General features: G+C 35.2%; 1 long non-coding RNA gene across 1 annotated transcript in view; it reads right to left on the reverse strand.

Annotated features, from left to right (window-relative positions):
• The window catches only part of LOC141544706 (uncharacterized), a 51,283-nt gene that overhangs the window by 11,595 nt on the left and 18,164 nt on the right, over nucleotides 1–21,524 (reverse strand). Inside the window, exons 2-4 of the long non-coding RNA XR_012482762.1 lie at nucleotides 12,729–12,839; nucleotides 8,854–8,987; nucleotides 698–855 (exon numbers count right to left, since the gene is read on the reverse strand). This is a non-coding gene — a long non-coding RNA (uncharacterized LOC141544706). The remainder of the gene's footprint in view (nucleotides 1–697; nucleotides 856–8,853; nucleotides 8,988–12,728; nucleotides 12,840–21,524) is intronic.

A 21,524-nucleotide genomic window follows, 5' to 3' on the forward strand; every position in this document is an offset into this window, starting at 1 on the left:
AGCAGTGATGTGATTGGAGAAGATGGATGGGAAATAAGGAATGAAATGAAACATGACTAGTTGGGTCAAGTAAGGTAGTCACAGGGGCACCCTAGGGATAGAAGTTCTCAAGAAGAATAGGTTAAAACCTCCAGGACTTGGTCTCCTACAATGAAGAAGATAGTCACTGAGCAGGAAATGAAGAAAGAATAAGAAGCTGAAAGGAAGACACCAAAGTAAGATGGAGAAGGGAAAAGTAGTAGGTTTTTTCCTTGAGCTGAAATCCTATTCTCTTTTTTGTTTAATTTGGGCTACTGACAATCCAGCTGTAAAACTAGAGACAGATGACCCTTCCAAAAGTAAAGTTTTTTCTCTGAGCTGGCTCTCCAGCTTTCTAATTACCAAGTAAGACCCCATTGAAATGCAAGCCTGCATTTGACAAGGATGGGGAAAATCCTTAGATTAACAGTCACCTTCTTAAATTGGAACAAAAAGTTTGGCGATTGTCAATGCTGTAAAATTGCCATGCATATATCTGGTAAATAAAAACTAAAATTAAATAAATAAATAGATAAATAAATAGATAAATAAAATAATTGTATTTAAAAAAAAAGTCACCTTCTTTTTTTGTCCTCTATTTATTATGGTCGTCTATGTTCCTCCCCTCCCATCAATGACTTGGTATTAATTCTGTAAAATATTTGTATATAGTACTTACATATATAAATTGTATCTGATCCAACAGGATGTAAGTTCCCTGAGGATAGGAAATGTTTTGTTTTTGTCTTGGTATTTCCATTTCCTAATACAGTACTTGGCATATAACAGGAACTTCATAGATGTTTGTTGATTGATGAATTTTTGTAACTTCATTACCTAATGAAAGTGACAACATGATGGAGTTCAGTAATCTTAAAGTATGGTCCAGGGACCAAAAAAGACCTCTTCAAGGGGTCTGTGAGGTCAAAATTATTTTCAATATGATACTGATGTTTTAATTTCTAATACTGCAAATATTAGTAGCTATAACTCACATACAACAAAGATATCTGGGAGTGTCTCAATAATTTTAGTAGTAAAATGGAGTCCTTTAATAGTTGGGGAACCTCTAGTGTGGTGGTTGGAGAGCTTGGATCAAAATCAGGAAGGCCCAGGTTCAAATTCTGACTCTGATGGCTGTGTATCCCTGGTCAATTGTCAATTCTCCCTATGCAACTAAGCAATTTAGCAACTAAGAATACAAATTACAGATAAAGAAAACAAATATTTACTAAGTACCTGCTATATATGCACTATGACAAGCAATTTGCAAATGCTATTTCATTCAATCCAAATAGTCCTTGGAGACATTTGCTTTTATTATCCCCATTTTACAGTTAAGGAAATTGCAGCAAGCAGAAGTTAAGGTGTTTTAGCCCAGGGAGTATCAGAAGCTGGATTTGAACTCCTGATTCCAGGCTTATCAATCTATCTTCTGCTCCATCTAAGTGCCAGGCTTTATTGACAGAGGGAATTTTCTAACCCAGGAATTTTCTCTATTAATGGAATCATGAGTTTTATCCTTGGATATTCTTTGTCCCTAATTTCCTCCTATATTGTTGATATTACATTTTATGAAATAGAGCCAGTGAAGAATTTCTGGATAATCATTTAGAAAACTGCACCAAATTCAAGTTGGTCAACTTAAAAAGCTATTCACATGGCAGACAACACTACGAGGGTTTGCAGAAAGCCTGTGCTTGCATCTGTCAGGTCAGTAAGTTACTGTATGAAGAATCTGTTGGAGTCTGAAGGACGGGCAATGACTTCTGCAGATGGTAACCAGAAAGGAATGAGCAAAGAACCAGGCATCACTTGATTCATGTTATGTCTGGAATCCTCCCCAGTGATTAAATATTACATCTCTCCCCCACCAATGGGCTGTGGGAAGAAAGGTAGAGGCCATGGCTGAGGTCAACTCCATGATAATGAAATCAAAAAGAAATAGGGAGGACTCTGAGGGCAGGGAACATGAGGAGTGAGGATTAAAAACTTGGCAAGATAATAGATATAAACATGGAAGGAACCTTAGAAGCCATGTAACTCAACCTCCCCACTACCACCAATCATTCTATTTAATCATTTTTTAATTTAGTTTTTCCAATTAGCAAAAATGTGCCTTCTCTCCCTCCCACTTACACCAAGACCCAACACTAAAAAAGAAAGAAAAACAAGTCTTGTGATAAGTATACATAATCAAGCAAAACAAATTGCTACATTTACTATGTTAAAAAAAAAAAGTCTCAATCTACCCAAGACCATTGCTTCTCTGTCAAGAGGTGGATAATTATATTTTACTACAAGTTGACATAATTCTAGAATTAATGCATTACTCAAAAGTTCTTATAAAAGTTGTTTATCTTTATAATATTGTTATATAAATTGTTCTTCCAGTTCTGCTCAGATCACTCTGTATTAATTCTTATACTTTTTTGGAGGTTCCTCTAAAACTTTTCCTTTCATCATTTCTTAGGTACAATTGTATTCAATTATTTCATATACTATAATTTGTTCAGTCATTCCTTATTTGATGGACATCTCTAAACTTCCAGTTCTTTGTTACCACAAAAAGAGCAGCTAAAAATATTTTTGTACATATGGGTCCTTTTCCTCTTCCTTTGATTTTTTTGGGGGATATAAAACTAGTAATGGTTTGACTAGGTCAAAAAGTATGCATGTATCCACTAATTTTACAGGTGAGGAAACTAAGAAATTAAATGACTTTCCCACAGTCAGACTGCTGTCTGACTAAATGTCTAAGATGAGATGTGAAACTAGAGCTTCTTGATTTACCTAATAAACTAATCTTCTTTTCTCAAAGTAAGGGAAGAAGAAATAGGAGAATAAAGCTCTAAGGCCCAGGGGTGGGGTGGGAAGAAGTGAGTATTCGAGAGGGGAGTAAAGAGGAGGAAGAGATGCATGGGAAAGGGAGATCTCATAGACAGATAAATATAAAATAAATGTCACAGAACATCAGTAATATGTACATCTTTCCTCTCCATACCCTTGACTTCTCTTAAGCCAGTTGGACCTATGAAAATTAACCAATCACATGTTCCATTATCTGAAGATCTTGCTAATAATAATAATAGCCAGAATTTACAAAAGTCTCCTGATTTGCAGTATATTTTAAATACACTCTCTCATATGATTTTCATGATTGCCCTATGAGGTAATGAGTCAGGTTAATTACTATTCCCATTGCAGTGATAAAGAAAATGGGACTCATAGGAGTGACTCAAATGGCAAATAGTTACAAAGGCAGAACTGAGAGTCAGACTCAGGTCTACTGATCTAAAGTCAGTGTTCCTTCCATTTAAGTTCATACTTAAGTATGAATTAAGTAGTTCATATATATATATATATATATATATATATACATATATACACACACATATATGCATACATATTTAAAGAGAGATATTTGTGTATATATGTATATATGTGTATGTATATGTATCTACACATGCATATATATCTTATATTCTAGATCACTCAATTACAGAATCATAGATCTAGAAGGAGAAGAGTCCTTGGAGACTATCTAGTCTTCTTAATTTACAGATGGGCAAACTGAGGCACATAAAAAATAATCATCAGAGATAAGATCTGAACCAAGTTTTGTACTTCCAAACCAATACTGTTTTCACTATCCCAAAGCTGCCTCTGAAATACTTCAAAGTGATTAAATAGCTTTAATATATGCATATATATATGTATATATATATATATATATATATATATATGTGCGTATATATGTGTTTTTATGAACTTAGGCTTCCTGGCCATGGGCCCAGTGACTTACTTACTCTAGTACTTTCTGAAAGTAAAGAAAAAGAAAAAATATAAAGAGACACGTACACACATAAATATGCACATAAAATACTTGTATATTTGTACATACATATGTATGTATACACATGCATAAACACATGCATATATATTTTAGCATTCATAATACATATATACTTATATGCATATACACAAGTATACTCATATGTAGTCTTCCATAACTGCAATTCACTCCCTTCTGTACTTTCAGATATCTGTTTTGTTTTCTTTTTCAAACTCAGCTAACACACTTCTCCTTGAATGGTTCCTTGATCTCTTGCCACAGCTGCTGGTATCCTCAACTTTGCCTCTGATTAATGGATACCTAAGTATATTGTCTCTTTTTTGCTGTTATTTTTATATACTCAGAACCTAGCACCATCTGACACATAGTAGGTGCTTAATAAACACTTGTTGATCCACCAATTTAGAATAAAAAGAAAAATACTATAGATGGAGAAAAGCCAGGACTCAAGACTTGGTTAGATATGAATTATTCAAAGATTTAGAGTGTAAGAAGAAGAAAGAATGAAGAGAGGAAGAATTAAGTCAGAAAGAGGACTTTCAGGCAGAATATAAAATGAGCTTGAAAGAGACAAACTAGCAGAATAGTTTGGGTGCAATCATTATTATGTAATTTTAAAATAAAGTTACATACAATAGAAATTTACCATTTGCATGATCCCATTTGGGATTTTCTTGGCAAAGATATTGGAATGGTTTGCTATTTCTTTCTCCCACTCATTTTTTTTTTAAACAAGAGGAAACTGAGACAAACAGGATCAAGTGATTCTGCAATTAGCTCCTCACAGGGTGGAAAGGTATATGTGCAAATGATCATATTTGTTTGATGTTTATCAAATTCAAAATAATTTTTTAAAATACTTTTTTGAAAAGTCATGCAAATATGGAAATATGTTTAAAAGGATTGCATATATTTAACTTAGATCAGATTGCTTACTGTATTCAGGAGGGGGGAAGAGAGAAAAATTTGGAACACAAAATCTTAAAAAAATGAATGTTGAAAACTATCTTTACATATATTGAAAAAATAAAATGCTATTGAAAATTTTAAAAAGAAAGAAAGAAAAACCATGGTACTTCATTTTGGACAGGTTTCATTCAATAAATATTTAACAAAGCAATGACTATAAGTCTAATTAGACCTTGGTTTCAGGGAGCTTACATTCTAATTTGGATATAAAACATATGTAATATAATATATAGTATAATATAATATGGATGTATAATAATAGGTACATAGAACTTTAGGTTTTGCAATTACTTCAGCTTTCACTAAAACCCAATGAGTTAGTTAGGTCCTATTATTATTCCCTATTCAAAGACTCTACAGTTAGTAACTCTGACAGGATTTGAATTCAGGCCTTGCTGATTCCAAGTCCAGTGCTCTATCCATTGAGCCACCTAATAAAAAAGAACTAAAAACCTTATACAGTTACTAGTAAAAACTTACAAGGACAATTCCCTATGGCTCTCTCATCTTTAACATGATGGGGTTGGATTGGATAAGTCCCTTATATTCTTTCCAACTCTTGATCTATGATTCCATGAATTGGAAGATACAGACATTGGAGCTCAGAAGAGAGGTCAGGGTTGTAGATTATAGATTTAATAAATAGTTTGGCCAATCAATGAAAGCTTAACAAAAGCTCCAAAATTTCCTAATATGTCCCTGCTTGGATTTTTAAATTCACATCATGTTTCCTATTGCCAACTGTTCCCTGTAAGGATTCTAAAATTCTGAATTGACCTAATTAAATGGATTCCATTTCCTCCTAAAAAAATACAATAACAATTCTGATAGGTTGCTAGTCTCCCAGACCTATTCATTACATGAGTGTGACTTTAGCCTTTTGCTCTCTTTCTTTGAGTTGTTTTAGCTTTATCCAGAAAACAGTTCTTGGATTTTTCAAGGTTCAACAAGGTCACTTCCCACTCAGAAAAACAGAGAAAGTTTCCCAACACTGTTTGGGTTGTCCAACTACTAGTTATAAGTCATTTCCCAGGGCCAGGCATGGCATGCATTGTAAGGGACAGATGTAAGCAAGGATTTCCTGCCTTATAAATAGACATTATCAATTGAAGGAGTGGGTGTTGGACCTGAAAGTTTGGCAGGTAATTAGGAAAAGAATCTTAGAAAAGCAAATTTCTGTGAACAATGGATGCAATGTGTTATTATAATTGGTGTTCTCCCTTCCAATATTCTTTATGTATGATGCATCTTTCAAGATGAAACTATTATTTGTTCTCTGTTAAGGTGTCATTGGAAAAAAATCAGAAGTTTTGCTGATGGAGACAAAAATAATGGTTGCTAGTTAAAAAAGAAGTTAAGTGTTTCTCCAGAAACCACACTCACATAAAATAGATCCTACAAAAAAGTTTTTGAGTTGAAAATAATAATGATGATCTTCATGGGTTACATTTTAAAATGCATTAACATGTTAAAACTTATAAAGTTTTTTTTCCTTGTAACAATCCTGTGAAGCAACTTCCTCCATAGATATGATCACTCCCATTTTAAAAATAGAAATTAAGTCTCAAAGAGGTAGAACTTTACCCGGGGCAGGACAAACAGAACTTTGTACCAAGGTCCCTAAATTTAGAGGCTTCTCAGCAACATTTTCCTTAATGGGTAGAAAGAGATGAACTAAGTGACTAATTAAGAAGAATCATTAGTCGAATTAAGAAGCTACACACTGGCATGAATTCTTCCCCCAAAGTTACATCCCAAGTGAATTTCTCCATGACTTGGTGCTACCCTACTCCCTTCCCTAGTATCCATATCCTTGATGGGAAATACCTTTCTTAGATAAGAGATGGAGGAAAGGGAATAGAGCTGAATAGCTAATTCAAAGACAAAGAAGGAAAATGGAATGTCTTAGAGGAATAGTAAATAAATCATTTGGTTTTTCAGGGGAATCTGTTTGTCATAGTCTTTGTCAAAATGGTGGTCTGGGATTTAATTTCCACTCCCCCACGACCAGGACCTTATGTCCTGAAGTCCAGTCTCTCCCCCTTACTCTGGATCAATTAAATTTATGTTTAAAAATTTTTTATTTGATGGATCTTTTCACCTGTGTTGGGTTGTCTCACAGGCATCACACTACTAGTTATGGCTCTACAGAGAGATTTGATGACTTTTCCATAGTAACAAAGTTACTGTGTGTTAGAATGAGTAATTGAACCCAAATATCACATATCACTATGCCATTTTCCCTCAGGGAAACAAATATATCTCTAAAATAAAGTAAAATATTTTTGTGACACTTTATAAATTTTTTATGAGAAAAGGACTTTGTAATCTTAACAGTAAAACAAGAATGAGTTAATGGTCATTACTGAATACATGACAAAGTCCTTGAGAGTGAACACATTGTTGGCATTCATTTATTTCAGTCAAGTCCAACCTCAAGACTCTATTTGGAGTCTTGGCAAAGATATTTGGAGTGGTTGCCACTGCCTTCTCTCTCTCTCTCTCTCTCTCTCTCTCTCTCTCTCTCTCTCTCTCTCTCTCTCTCTCTCTCTCTCTCTCTCTTTTTTTAACACAACAGATGAAGAAACTAATAAGTATGTCTATGGCCAGATTTGAACTTAAGGAAATGAGTGCTCTTGACTCCAGGTCAGGCACTCTATGAACTGCACCACTTACCTGCTCATGAGTACATTACATGGGGGGAGAGGGGGAGTGGTTCTGAAGGCAGAATGCAGAGTTCAAATCCTACCTTTGTGACTCTGAGCACTTTAGTAACTTGACCTTTCTGAACCTGGCCTTTTTTGTCAGCAAAACAAAGAGTTGAATCCTTTCCTGGTGTAGAGATTTGATTAATTCAATGCCCTTATTCAGGACTCAGACACTATGGCAAAATCCCTCAGCCAACTAGAGCATCATTTCGTCATCATACAATCCTCATTTCACATCATCCAAAGATTGTCAAATTCTTCGGACACTTAGTCTAAAGCCTATGATTGAGATTGAGTGATTTATCAACATCACTTACTTTAAGTGGGTTTGGGGGGGACCTTATTATTCTACTGTCTCACCTTTACAAGGGCAATGAAGAAGAAGAAGAGGCTCATTGACATTAATTTATCTTTTGAAGATTGTGAAGTACTTCTGCATTGTTTCAGTTGAGTCTCACACCAAGTATTGTGGGATAAATAGTATTACTCCCATTTTATAGAGAAAAAAAAAACAAGATCATAAAAGCGAAATCATTTCCCCAGATCTACAAACATATGGATCAGAGGCTGAATTCAAACTGAAGTCTTTCCATCTCCAAATCCATCACTCTATCCACCATTTTCTGACATTGTCACCATCCTGATACAGGCACTCATCACTTCACACCTCCAGCTCTCTCTGTGTGTGTGTGTGTGTGTGTGTGTGTGTGTGTGTGTGTATGTGTGTGTGTATCCCGGCTTCAAGTATCTCCAAACTCCAGTCCATCTCTTACTCAGATGCCAGTGATTTTTTCCCAAACTTAGTCCATTCTTGAAGAGGACCAAAATGATATCACTGCATTAGAATCAAGTTACATTGTGTCCAACTATAACTGATCAAACCAATAAAAAACCTAGAATACTCTGCTGCACAAATAGTTCCTATGAGAATTTGGGTTGGATTCTATAATTTTGCACATCTTACACTTCTTTTGAGCTAACTCAATTCTGCTTTGCTCATAGAGTACAGCACTTTTTCTTGATGAGAAAGCACATCATAATGGGCAGTCCTATGCTGGTGTCTCCTAGTATTATCACTGCCCTCATTCGATAAACTTCAGTGGTTTTCTATTACCTCTAAGGCCAAATATAAAATCATCTGTTTAGCATTCAAAGCTCTTCACAATGTATCCTTCCCTAACTTTCCAGTTTTCTGGTACACATGCTTTGTTACACTGATCATTTTGCTGTTTCTCAAACAAAATATTTCATCTGCTGACTCCATGTATATTCACTAGCATGTGGAATATGTGGAATGCTCACCTCCATCTCCATTTCCTGGCTTTCTTCAAGTCTCATTTAAAATCCCATCTTCTCAATAATGAGACATCATACCAAAATGTGTGGGATGCAGCCAAAGCAGTAATGAGGAGAAATTTTATATCTCTAGAGGCCTACTTGTATAAAATAGAGAAAGAGAAGGTCAATGAATCGGGTTTGCAAGTAAAAAAAAGCTAGAAAAGGAACAAATTAAAAACCCCCAAACACTAAACTTGAAATTCTAAAAATAAAAGGAAAAATTAATAAAATTGAAAGTAAAAAAAAAAAAAAACTATTGAATTAATTAATAAAACTAAGAGTTAATTCTATGAAAAAACCACAAAATAGATAACTCCTTATTAAATCTGATTTTAAAAAACAAAGAGGAAAATCAAATTGTTAGTCTTAACAATGAAAAGGGAGAACTCGCCACTAATGAAGAGGAAATTAGAGCAATAATTAGGAGTTACTTTGCCCAACTTTATGACAATAAATTCAATAACTTAAATGAAATAGAAGAATACCTTCAAAAATATAGCTTGCCTAGATTAACAGAGGAAGAAGTAAATTGGTTAAACAATCCCATCTTAGAAAAAGAAATAGAGCAAGCTATTAATCAACTCCCTAAGAAAAAATCCCCAGGACCAGATGGATTTACATGTGAATTCTACCAAACATTTAAAGAACAATTAACTCCAATGCTATATAAACTATTTGAAAAAATAGGGATTGAAGGAGTACCAAATTCCTTTTATGACACAGACATGGTACTGCATCAATAGATGCAGAAAAAGCATTTAATAAAATCCAACATCCATTCCTAATAAAAACACTTGATAGTAGATGAATAAATGGACTTTTCCTTAAAATAGTCAGGAACATCTATTTAAAACCTCCAGTAAGCATCATGTGTAGCCATTCCCAGTAAGATCAGGAGTGAAACAAGGTTGCCCCCTATCACCATTACTATTCAATATTGTATTCGAAATGCTAGCTTCAGCAATAAGAGTTGAGAGACTCAAGGAATTAGAGTAGGTAATGAGGAAACCAAATTATCACTCTTTGCAGATGACATGATAGTATACTTAGAGAACCCCAGAGACTCTACTAAAAAGCTATTTTAAAAAATTTCACAACTTTAGCAAAGTTGCAGGATACAAAATAAATCCACATAAATCCTCAGCATTTTTATACATCACCAACAAAGAGAAATTCCATTCAAAATAACTATCAACAGCATAAAATATTTGAGAATCTATCTACCAAAGGAAAGTAAGGAATTACATGAGCAAAATTACAAAACACTTTCCACACAAATAAAGTCAGATTTAAATAATTGGAAAAATATTAAGGGCTCTTGGATAGGCCGAGTGAATATAATAAAAATGACAATACTAATCTATTATTTAATGCTATACCAATCAGACTCCCAAGAAACTATTTTAATGACTAGAAAAAATAACAACAAAATTCATATGGAAGAACAAAGGTCAAGAATTTCAAGGGAAGTAATGAAAAAAAAAAAAATCAAACGAAGGCAGCCTAGCTGTACCTGATCTAAAACTATATTATAAAGCAACAGTCACCAAAACCATTTGGTATTGGCTAAGAAACAGATTAGTTGATCAGTGGAATAGGTTAGGTTCACAGCTCAAAATAGTCAATAACTATAGCAATCTAGTGTTTGACAAAAACTATTTGACAAAAAATGCTAGGAAAACTGGAAATTAGTATGGCAGAAACTAGGCATGGACCCACACTTAACATCATACCCCAAGATAAAATCAAAATCGGTCCATGATTTGGGCATAAAGAAAGAGTTTATAAATAAATTAGAGGATAGAATAGTTTATCTCTCAGACTTGTGGAGGAGGAAGGAATTTGTGACTTAAGAAGAAATAGAGATCATTATTGATCACAAAATAGAAAATTTTGATTATAGCAAATTAAAAGGCCTTTGTACAAACAAAACTAATGCAAACAAAATTATAAGGGAAACAATAAACTGGGAAAGCATTTTTACAGTTAAAGGTTCTGATAAAAGCCTCATTTCCAATATATATAGAGAATTTACCCTAATTTATAAGAAATTAAGCCATTCTCCAATTGATAAATGGTCATAGGATATGAACAGACAATTTTCAGATGATGAAGTTGAAACTATTTCTACTCATATGAAAGGGTATTCCAAATCACTATTGATCAGAGAAATTCAAATTAAGACAAATCTAAGGTATGTACCTGTCAGATTGACTAAGATAACAGGAAAAGATAATGATGAATGTTGGAGGAGATGTGGGAAAACTGGGACACTGATGCATTGTTGGTAGAGTTGTGAACAAATCCAACCACTCTGGAGAGTAATTTGGAATTGTGCTCAAAAAGTTATCAAACTGTGCATACCCTTTGATCCAGCAGAGTTCCTTCTGGCCTTATATCCCAAAGAGATACTAAAGAAGGGAAAGGGACCTGTATGTGTCAAAATGTGTGTGGCAGCCCTTTTCATAGTGGCTAGAAACTGGAAAATGAATGGATGCCCATCAGTTGGAGAATGGTTGGGTAAATTTGTAATATACGAATGTTATGGAATATTATTGTTCTGTAAGAAATGACCAGCAGGGTAAATACAAAGAGGCTTGGAAAGACTTACAAGAACTGATGCTGAGTGAAATGAGCAGAACCAGAAGATCATTATACACTTCAACAACAATAATGTATGAGGATGTATTCTGATAGAAGTGGATATCTTCAATAAAGAGAAGATCTAATTCAGTTCCAAGACAGAATCAGCTACAGCCAGAGAAGGAACACCGGGAAATGAATGTGGACTACTTGCATTTTTTTCTTCCCAGGTTATTTTTACCTTCTGAATTCAATTCTTCTTGTGCAATAAGAGAAACTTACAGATCTGCACACATATCTTGTATGTAGGATATACTTATATATTTAACATGTATAAGACTGCCTGCCATCTAGGGGAGGGGGTGGAGGGAGGGAAGGGAAAAGTCGGAATAGAAATGAATGCAAGGAACAATGTTGTAAAAAAGTTACCTATCCATATGTTCTGTCAATAAAAAGCTATTAAATAAATTAAATAAATAAAATCCCATCTTCTTTAGTAAGTCTTTAACTTTCTTTAATTCTAGTCCCTTCCTTTTGTTAATTATATCCAATTTATTCCATCTATAACTTATTTATACATAGTTGTTCACATCTTCACTCCTATTAGACTGTAAAGCTCTAGAGGACAAGGACTTTTGCCATTCTTTGTATCTCTAGAACTTAGCACAGTGCCTAGCATACAGTAGGTACTTAGTAAATGTTTATTGACTGACAATGCTATGCTGTGAAAGTAAAGCTGCAATATCTTTGGGCTTCATTTTCTTCAAATGATTTGAAGAGATTTGATCTAGATGGCTTCTAAGGTTTTACCCAGCTTTAGATTAATGGTTAAGGAAGCTAAATAATATAATACAAAGAATATTGTCTCAAGAGTCAGAGAAACTGGGTTAAAATCCTGGCTCTGATATATGCTCCCAGTGGGCTCTTTGGCAAGTCACTGAAACTCCTAAAATGAGAACGTTTGGATATAATAGCATCTAATACTCCTTCCAGGTCTAGACCCTAAGATGCCAAGATGCTGGTTGAGAAAGACAACAGATTTAAATCCCAGCTCTCCCCATGAATTGCTCAAATAAATCATCAGCTCTTCTGATTTCCATAATTCTTACATCACCTCCTTCCCATATTTTTAAGCTACAAATCAAGAAATAAATGTAAGTCATTACTAGCATTCTTTTAGCCAAGCTAAAATAAGTAAGTGTCAGAGTTCTCAACCTGAGGCAATATGTAACTAAGCTGGCATGGGATCTTCATACCAAAATTCTCACATCTGTTCTTCTGTGGGCCTTCTGAATCTCTAGGCAGGTTTGAAACAGTCACCTTCTTTCCTCCTTTTCCAACTTCAAGGTCCAAGAATGACACAGGACCTTCAAAGAAAACCAAAAACAAGAATATGGAAGAACACAAAAGCCAGGTTCCTAAATCTTTCCTCCCTCCTTCAAAAAAAAGATTAACTCCCACAATCTGGTGCATGTGATGGGTGATATCAAAACTTTGAAATTCACAGTGGGTCTCCTGATATAAGTGGTAACAAGGAATTAGAGCAGCATCCAAGAATCTCAGAGCCACAGCACAGATAATAACACTACCATAGTCACAGATATCTTCTCCAGGTATGAGATGTTGATGAACACTAGGAGCAGCTCTAGGAATATCAGGGTCTTCTGACAAGGGAAATAATTCTTCATCCTATATCAGAATCATCCATTGAAAAGTGGCTGAGAGGTCTTCCATAAAAAGTATCTTGGGATCTAAATTGATACAGAGACTCTTCCTGTACTACTACCAACTTGGGCCACCTTCCAAAAACTCACTCTCTCTGAGAGCTTCATTAGGTGAGTGATACAATGTTGTTTCTCACAGTAGATTGTGAGCTCTTTGAAGAAAGAAGAGACCCAGGTTTTTGCCTTTCTTTGGATCCCTAGAATTTAGCATATTGCCTAAACATGTTCAATATGTGATAGTTCATTGATTTATTGATAGAACACAGAAAAGCAAAATCTGATGTCCTAAAGCATCATGGAATAGAATGCAGAATCCATTCTTGCCCTGAAGGAAAAACAAACTTTGAGAGAAAAGTTCACTTGTTTAATGCTTTAAGGCCATGTTGACTTATTCAAACAAAGCAACTTTCTACTCCTTGAATTTCAGTTATAGATGTGCTGAATATAGGATTTTATAGCAGCCAACCATAGCCACCCTGGAAATCTGAGAATGCTTTTTTGGTTTGGTCTATAAATTCTATAAGGCTTTTAAATCTGGGCACACCCAAGGAAAATTGGTCTAGTAAAAGTGGAAAAGGATTAAGAGGGGTGTGTATGGGGAGGGGTGGGAGGTATAGCTTTATTTTTATTTTATTTTTTTAAAGATTATTTCTCAAGCCAAATGGTAAAGCAGAATTTTCTAAGATCAAAGTCTGAGGTCTGTAGAAGCCAGTTGCCTTTTAGTCTATTTAGTGTGTATCCCCTGCCATGCTCCAAACAACAGCTAGCTGTCTCCTATTCATCTGTAATCACCTTTTGTTTGAGAAACAAATTTGGAGCCCAAACATTTCAACAATCTACCTTTGTGCACACTTCTCTCTGTAACTTCTATATGGCAGGGAGAGGTGGGGAAAGACTTTTTTTGTTCCTTTTATGTTCTCTAAATTGCAAAAAATAAAAATTTCCAGGATGAGGTTTTGTCCAGAGTGGTTTTGAAAGTTATGAAAGATAAGCCTGAGAAAGACTGGCCTATAAAATCCTCTGAACAGCCATCTTCATCATTCCTACCTATTTCTAGACCCTTTTTCTAACTCTTGACTTTTTTTGCTATATCACTGCACCATCACCCCCCACCTCAATATTCAATATATTCTTTTTCGACTTCATGATGTTCCTTCTCTCTCCCTCCTTACCTACCTCCTTTCTTCCTACTCTCCCTCCCTCTTTCCTTCCTTCTCTCCCTCCCTTCTCTCTCTCTCTCTCTCTCTTTCACACATACTCTCTCTCTCTCTTTTTCTGTCTCTCTCCCTATGTGTCTTTTTTCTGTGTGTGTGTGTCTTTCTGTGTGTCATTCCCTTTTGTCTCTCTCCTCTCTTTCTCTTTCCTTTTTTTCTCTATCTTTCCTCTTGTTCCTTTGTGTTCCTCTTCCAACCCAAAACTTCTCTGAGCATTTGCCAATTAACCTAAATTAATTTCTAATTGATGAGGTTGAGACAGTCTCAGGCAAGAGTTTTTCCTTAAATTATACCACTCAATTAACTTCTCTCTAAAAGACTGATTGTTGGAATAATGGGAGTTATAAAGAGTTAATGAATTCTGGTTCTCTTCCCTGCTGGGAAGATTGGTCATCCCAGTCACTTCCTCATTTCTCATCAACTTCCTGTCTAAAGGCTGAGGGCCAGGATGCATATTCAATTTTGACCCTTAAGGAAGGAAGTCACCTACCAAAGAGGGGAGGCTCTACCCTAAACCAAAAAATATAAAAGTACCTCTGAAAAGGTCTCTAGTTAAGTAAGATTCTTCTCTATGGAGGTTTCACAGAAGAGTATGAGATAGAATAACACAAATGAAGACTCATAAAAAAATTTTGATTGGGAAAATTCACATTGATGAGACCATCCATTTCTTCCATGGCTCCTCATTTTGTGTTATTCTAATCTATATCGCTGTGAATCCTCTGTAAAGAGTAAAGGCTGAATAAATGATTATTGACCAATTTAACTGACATTCTCTAAGGCTGGCTGCTCTTCCCACACTCATGCCCCACAGAACTAGGAAAGAGTAGGTATATGTCTTAATCCCCACTGCCATTTTCACATTCTCTCTCTGCCAACATCACTAAGCAACTATTCATCTTTTCTTAAAGTTCATTCCATCCTGTCCTCACCTTTGTTACTGGATTCTATGGACCTCTGGATCATTTTTCCTCCTCCTCAATAAGTTTGGTACTTTCTTATAATTATCTTCTCCACTGCCATTCTGTCTCCTTCAACACCTTCAACTTTCAATTGCTTAATCTTCCCCAATACAATGTCTATCTCTCTAGTCTATAACAACTACTCTCAAGAGCATCATAACATTGTCATAATTTAAGATCTTATACATACACACACAAACACACACACAATATTCTAGGTACCAGAATTCCTAGTTATAACTTACTATAATGCTGAACCAAGAGTATTTCAGAGACAAAGTACAAATAGAGTACTATGTTTTAAAATGAGAAGGGTTGAGTCCTATCAGGCAGGGGCAGTCCTGAAAACGAGTCTGGAGCTAAAAGGAAGAAACTTAGGGTCAAATTCCACTTAATCACTATGTGTCCATAAGCCAGCTGTCCACGTCTCTCAGAGCTTCAGTTTCTTCATCTATAAACTGGGAACAACAATCCCTATCCTGCTTCATAGAATTTACTGTGCTATTCAAATCTTACAGGATACTGGATCCCTGAGGGTCCAAAAGAGGAAAAGTAGAGGGGGGAACATAGGGGGGTTATCCTAAGGGAAATTAAAAAACATAGCTCCCAGCTCTCCATGGAGTATGTGCAAAAAAGATGAAGTAATGGAAAATAAACTTCACTCACTTCACAGTACTATGAAAAGACAGCCCTGTTTGACTCCAGCAGGTGTGTTAGCTCAGTGTGAAAATAAACAAAAGAACAATTCCTCATCCCACTCTCTCCATAGCCCTGCATAATTTAACTTCCATCCTGACTACTCCACTGACGTCCAAAGTCACCAGGGACCTCCCAATCACCCAGACTAAAGAAAAAGCTTTTCCTTGATCTTTCATACCTACACACCCACACCCATAACATATATATGTATATATACAAACACTACATAGTATGTAGTATGGGGTGTTCTAAAAGTCCTAAATTCTTAAAACTTTAAAGCTGCACTAACACTCTTGGGATAACATATATAAAATATAAACTTTTGAAAACTTTTTTATTATTATTTCTTGAAGACTCATGAAGTTACTCATGAAGTTCTGCTTTTATAGTTATTTTTTTCTTCAGTATTTTTTGTACTTCTTTTACCAAGTTATCAATTCTCTTTTTATAATTTTCTTGAGTCAGTCTCATTTCTTTTCCTAATTTTTCCTCTACCATCCTTATCTCTTTCTTTAACTCTTCAGGAATCTTTGCCAACTTTGGGTCCAATTATAATTTTTCTTTGAGGCCTTGCTTTTAGCTGTTTTCACATTTATGTCTTGTTCTAAATTTATGTCTTGATCTTGATCTTGAACGGGGAAAAAGTATAAAGGATGTGATTGTTGTTGTTCGTTTATTCTGTTGTATCTAACTCTTCATGACCCCATTTGGGGAATTGTTGGCAAAGTTTGTTGAAGGGATTTGTCATTTCCTTTTCTAACTTATTTTACAGAAAAGATACTAAGACCACTAGGACAAGTGACTTACCCAGGGTTACATAGCTAAGAAGTGTCTGAAAGGCTGAATTTTAATTTTACTTTCCCAGTCTCAGTTTCCTCTTTTATAAAATGCAAATAATATTGCTTGCAGTACTTAATTTACAGGATTATTAGAACAATATGTGTAAAGCATTTTGCACACTTTAAAACACTATATATGACTATTACTATTATCAATGTGGATTGGTGAGCTTCTGCTGACAAGAAAAATGTAAAGTTCCTGAGGGCAAGGACACTTTTATTTTGGTCTTTGCTCTACCTAATGGTATGCCTAGTAAACAATGCTTGTGGATTGAATAATTGACCTAAATTCAAATCTACTCTACCATTTCCTACCTTAGACAAGTCATTCAGTTTCTAACTACCTTAGTTGCTTAATTTAGAAAATGAGGAGATGATTTCTAGAGTTCTTTATCATCAGAATTGTGCTGGTAAATGTTTAACAATGAGTTCTCCAGAAATAAAATTGTGTATGACACATGTTTAAACTTGATCTATGATATTAACATTACCCCATTATTTTAAGTATAAGCTAGCAATAAAATACTAAGTCCAATCCTGATTTACAGTTGTTTTTTTTTTGCTGATTTCCAGAGCTAGTATCAATGCACCTCTACTTACAAATTTATCCATGATCCTATGATCCATCCAAAATGAAAGATCAAAAAATATACCTATTTAACACTTTAATGTCTAGAATGCCCTTTGTAGATGTGAAAGCATTCTCTCTGACAGTCAGCAATTGTTATTATGAATATTATTGTGTTATAGCATAAGGAAGGAGTCCAGAAATCATAATCAGAAGACTAAAAGAATATAAGGTCTTAGAGAGCAGGAAATCTTTCATGATGGTCTTTGAATGTCCATCACCCATCATGTTGCTTGGCACAAAGTAAAATTTTAATTTCTTATTTGTTCTTTATTTTTAATCTTTTTCAAGGAAAGCAATTTTATTTCTGAAAACCAACTTTCCCTTTGGGGCAAGAAAAAGAAGGGAAAGCTTCATTCTCCTGTGAATGGGCAGCAAAATGGCATTCTTGAATACTTAATGAGTAACTACCGACAGAAGGACTCTCCACCACTAGACTGAAAAGCAAACATAAGCCTGTTGGGAACTACCAGCTGTTCTTACTAGGAAAAATGCACACATGCACCAACCGTCTCTAGTGGGGAAAGTCCCACACTCTCCACTACCACCAGAAGGCAGCCAGCCAGAAGGTACACTCACACATTCATCCCAGCTGAGCCGCACCCAGAAAGCCCTCCCACCGCTGCCATCACCCAGGGTCTTAAGAAAGAGAGGATTCCTCACATGAAACCCATCTCAGGCATCCAAGTGTTCCCTGCTCCTTTTAAATCAACCAGCAGCTGAACACATAAAGTCCTGGGAAGGGGGGGTAAATGGAAGGTTGTCTTGTGTGAAGCTGTCTGCCCATAGGCGTCTGCTCCTCATAAATCCTTGGCCAGGAGTCAGAATTTGATCTGTAGAAACCACACTTCCTCCAGATTTATTTCTGAGTTATGAGTAGGAGGGGAGAGGGGGAAATAGTTTTTCCTTAGACTCTTTGTAAAAGGTCAGCAAAGGGGAAAACCCAGAGTGAAGGTTCTGCTCCCTTCAAGTACAACTAACAAGAAGAAATTTGGGAAGTGAGTTCCTAGGGCTTGGTTTCCCAGAATGAAGGTTCGGTTCCTTACTGTGTTTCAAGATAGAGTCAATAAGTAACATAATTGTTTGGACCTGGTTTTGTTCTACTTTTCAGAAAAGTAAAAATGGGGCAAATCTGGAGAGGGATGGGTTAAAAGGAAATTGATCAGTGGTCTGAAGATAAAGACAAACAGTTCTAAAAAGACCTTCTGAGTATTAATAGGCTTGTGAAAGATTGTTCCAGATCACTAATAATGAGAGACATGCAAATTAAAACAACTCTGAAGTTTTACTTCAATCTCAGCCAACTGGCTAAGATGACAAAAAAAGATGGGAATGATCGATGTTGAAGAGATTGTGGAAAGACAGGCAAACTGATACACTCTTGGTAGAACCGTAGATTGCTCCAATAACTCTGGAAATAAATATAGGATTATGCCTTTTTTTAAAAAATCACCAAAAATGTCAGAGGTTCATCTGTCAAGTATTTATACCAAGGAGGTCAAAAGCAGAAAGGTTTTCATGAACTAAATAAATATTCATTGTGGCACTTTCTGTAATCACAAATAACTGGAAACTATATAAATGCTTATCTATTGGGGAATAACTAAATAAATTATAATATGTGGATGAAATAGAATAGTATATTATAAAGTGTTAAAAATGAAAAATTCAGAGAAGACTGGGCATATTTATATGAACTGATGCAGTGTAAAGTAATCAATTAATCAATGTGTTGGGTTTTTTGTTTGTTTGTTTGTTTTCATCTGCCATGTTTCAGGTACCCAGCTTGGTACTCACAAAAATAAAAGCTGTTGAGCCTACAGTCTGCAAGAAACAGAACCAGAAAAATAAAAAATGCACTGTGATCATTAACAGAGTAAAGAAAAGAACCAAACAAAAATAAAAAGCTCAAAATACTGTAAAATGATAATAGCCACCAATATTCACTCCATAAAAAGAGATGTAAAATTCACCTCCTTCCTGCTCTTCTTTTCAGAAATGGGGAACAGAAGACCACTGTATATCCTGTCAGGCTGGTAGTTTTCACTTGGTGAATTATTTTCCTTTCTGCTTCTTTTTCTATTTTATAAGGGATGGTTTTCTGAGTAAAGGAGGGTAAAAGTTATATTAGGAAATAAAAATGTATGTAAAGAAATCAATCACCTTTTTTCATTTAGGAAATTGAATTGTGCTTTTCTGATATGTGGGGATTCAAGACCATTAACTTTTTGGTTACTACAAACCTTCAATATTGTTTGGGATTTTGAGGATATGAACTATCTGTTCATATCTTTGGACCACTGGCCACTTGTCTTCATAGGTGTCAGTGGAAGTGGCCATTAATAATCAAGCTGGAGAGAGGGATTATTAGGATAGGGAGGGAAAGCATTAGAAAGGATGGTTTGAAATCACTCACTTTTGGCAAAATATCCTGATACTCCTTAAAACTTTTCTGTAACTTTTTTTTAAAAAATGCTTTATAGATTTTCTAGTTACTGTCGTCCAAGGAAACTTTCTTATAAAAAGAATAGCTAAGCAAAACTGTGACACATTGATTCTGACAGTGTCTATAACATTCCATGCCTAAAATCTATATGTTCCATACCTATGAGCTGTTTCTAAAAAGCTTTGCAAAACTAATTATCATTGTCATCATCAATTACTACTACTGCTACTACTACTATTACTACTACTACTTCTACCACTACTACTAATACTGCTTTAACTACTACTATTACTATTACTACTACTACTACTTCACCACTACTTTTATACTACTTCTACTACTACTACTATTACTATTACTACTACTATTACTACTATTAATACTACAATTTCTACTTCTACTACTATTACTACTTCTACTACTACTATTACTATACTATTACTATTATGACTACTATTACAACAACGACTACTATTACTCCTATTACAACTACTACTACTATTAGGACTACTACTACTTCTACTACTAGTACTACTACTTCTATTACTACTCTATTACAACAACTACTACTACTACTTCTACTACTATTACTATTACTATTACTATTACTATTACTATTACTATTACTATTACTATTACTATTACTATACTACTACTACTATTACTATTACTACTACTACTTCTATTCGAATACATGGGAGCCACCTAATAATGGCTGCTGGAGATCTAACCCAGAATGGATCTCCTCTTGTGAGAGGATGATACAAGGAGTCTGAGAGGCAGTTGTTGTTCTCTCTGACTGAAAGGCCATAGAGTTGCTTGACCTCTCTCCTCTTCACTCTGCCTCCAATTTATCTCATTTCCAGTCTGCAACATCTGTGTTAGCAAAAGCTGTCTTGCAACTCCTTCAGATGTTATGATTCACCGCTATGGAGGCTCCCGGAGAATTGACTTGTCCCTTAACATAATTCTACTACTACTACTACTACTACTACTACTACTACTACAACTACTACAACTGTTAGTTTAACACCAATAAGAGTCAATTCATTCTGGAGTCAAGGTCTTATCCCAGAAATTTCCCAAGTGCCAATGCTTCTGGTCTGGTTTACCAGTAGAAGTTAGCATGGTATAATACAAAGAGATTGGCTCAGAAAATCTGAATTTACATCCTATGTCTGCCAGGTATTGGGACTAATAGGGAAAGATCAAAATCTAGAACTCTCTTATGTCAGGTGTAATGTTAGGATAAAATGAGGCACTTGAAAAGTTAACAAAAGGAGGTTGATTTTGCCCTAACATGGCAAAGATCTGCAATAGGAATATATTGGCATTTAGCTTTCTCCCTTTGTCACTATAAGGACATTTCTAGTTAATATGGCAGGTTATGATGACTCAAATAGTTTTCAGATTGTTGAGCTAGTCATAGAGGTTCTGATTCCATGTGGATGAGATTTTAAATTCCCTTTCTGGAAGCTGATTTAATGCAGTTAAAGGCAATGATGGCAAAATAGTGAAGTCAGGAAGACCTGAATTCAAA

This window comes from Sminthopsis crassicaudata, chromosome 5 (genome assembly GCF_048593235.1).
Source record: "Sminthopsis crassicaudata isolate SCR6 chromosome 5, ASM4859323v1, whole genome shotgun sequence".
Classification (NCBI taxonomy): domain Eukaryota; kingdom Metazoa; phylum Chordata; class Mammalia; order Dasyuromorphia; family Dasyuridae; genus Sminthopsis; species Sminthopsis crassicaudata.